This window comes from Cyprinodon variegatus, unplaced genomic scaffold (genome assembly GCF_000732505.1).
Source record: "Cyprinodon variegatus isolate N-32 unplaced genomic scaffold, C_variegatus-1.0 Scaffold58, whole genome shotgun sequence".
In the NCBI taxonomy this organism is placed as follows: Eukaryota; Metazoa; Chordata; class Actinopteri; order Cyprinodontiformes; family Cyprinodontidae; genus Cyprinodon; species Cyprinodon variegatus.
This window is the reverse complement of record NW_015150511.1, coordinates 1,416,749-1,419,015: the sequence shown is the minus strand read 5'-3', so window position 1 is coordinate 1,419,015 and position 2,267 is coordinate 1,416,749.

Below are 2,267 nucleotides of genomic sequence, written 5' to 3'. Positions count from 1 at the left end.
TTTTTTTTTTTTTTTTTTTTTTTGTCCCTCTCTTCCCATGCTGTGGTTAACGTTCCTCGTCTCTCCCTCGTGTTTTGTTTCCCCAGATGTCTCCATAGTTCTGGTTTGCTTTATATTTTTCATGTTGGATTTTGGATTTTTGGATTCCCGCCTCTGTTACCTGTGTTTATTTCATTAAAACTGCAAGAGATCTCCTCAGCCGTTCTGCCTCTGCGTTTGGGTCATCAAACCACAACTAACCCTGACACTATAACCACCACTGTTCCCAACAACCTCAATAAGTTGTTGCATTCATGCTGATTTTTACACAGTTTCTGTCTTAGTCAAATAAGATGCTGCTGTAAAAGTGTAAAAATGCCCACAGCTGTTCATTGTTTAATCTCCAGATGCACAGTATTTATATTGTAAAAAACTGTACAGTATTTGTTCAATTTAACCACTTTCACCTATTCTGTTATTTTTATACACTTTTTGTAAGGTCCACATTTTTATGATCACTTATGCTGTAATAATTTGCTGCTGTAACATTGTGAGACAATAAAGGAATTTTCTTTTCTATCCTATTCTCTACTATTTGTGCAATAAAAAGAAAATAAATATAATAAAAACATTATAAAAGGACTAAGTAGTTATAGAAGAATATTATATATATATACAAGAATATTTACAGACTGTAGTATTGGACATAAAAACATAGCACTTATACAGTGTTGTATAAATTGAGTGTATTGACTGTTAATTGTTTGTAGAGTTGTTTGAATGTGTTGAACCAAATTCTCAATTGAAATCCAGGAGAGAAATACAACATTGATTAATAAAATAATATGTTTCTAAATTTTTTGTTTGATCAGAAATCAATAACATTTTTCTGAATAGATTATTAGCTTTTTTTTGCTTTTTCCAATGGAATAATCAGGATCTGGAACCCTTTTATCTTCTTTTGTCAACGTCAGGATTGAAGTTGGTTACCTGCCACGTGGAAATCTGGATACAGTAATACATTCTTTTATCAATACGAGATTTGATTACTCTAATACGAACGCTATCTGACGGGCCTATAAACCCCGTCAGATAGCGTTCCCCTCTTCTTAACATGGGGGGAACGCTATCTGATGTGGTGTAAATATCATCAGGCTGCATTACCTCTACTCATGGGTGTGAAGTTTTTTAACAGGGCGTTCAGATCTGGTGAGTGTATGAAATTAATAACTGGGGATGTCTAATTCTGAAATCCTGTGAGTTTGGGTTGTTATAAATACTGCAACATCTATATATCTCTCCATCTGTCTCCCTTTCTCCATATAGGCTATCATTTGATCGTTCACGCTCTCCATAGTTCTCCTGTGGCGCGAGCACAGGGCGACTGTTACGCGCCTTTAGCTAGCATGCGCGTTTCCTGTCGCTTGCGCGGTGAATCGTGCCGCCTGCGCTGTGCGGAGATGCAGGGGAAACCGTATCTGATGGGGAAACGCAGCTCGATGTAACACCGGTATTTCCATCTGGAAAACGCTGTTTTGCTGCAGGAGTCCTCCTGACTCTCCATCTCTCTGTGTGTGCTGTACGTTAACACCCACCAGCAGAAACACCCACCTACCCAACTGACAGACGGAATCTCACTATACATCAGCCATTCTCATCCTCCCCTCTCTCATGACGCGTGCACGAGTCTGATCATGAAAAAAAGGTTAACTGTGCGACCTGCGTAATGTGCAGTAGCGGGGTGTCGGCAATGGTAACTGCGTTATTGTTACAGTCAAAGTAATTAGTTAGTTAGTTACTCTCATCACTGCATATCAACCGTCCCAGCTTCGCTGCAATGGCTCCCGGTTGCTTTAGAATAGATTTTAAAATTTGATTGTTTGTTTTTAAAGCTGTTAATTGGCTAGCCCCCCCAGTATCTGATTGAGCTCCACCAAATTCATGCCCCTGCCAGGACACTGAGATCCTCCAATCAGCTGCTACTGGCCACGCCTAAAACCAGACTCAAAACCAAAGGTGACCGTGCTTTTGTGGCAGAAAAAACTCTGCTTACCTTTTTATTTAAATTTTAACTTATTTTTTTCTATTTTATTTTCATTCTATTTTATTGCATTGTGTTTATGTTTGTAAGCTTTTAAGTTTTTACCTTATTTCCTTACATGTGATATCTGTGTAGCACTTTGGTCAACCCTGGTTGTTTTAAAGGTGCTTTATAAATGAGTTGAGTTTAGTACCCAAATGCAGAGATGAGTTCTTGCAGGTTTAATAAATTCAAAAAGATAACAGAA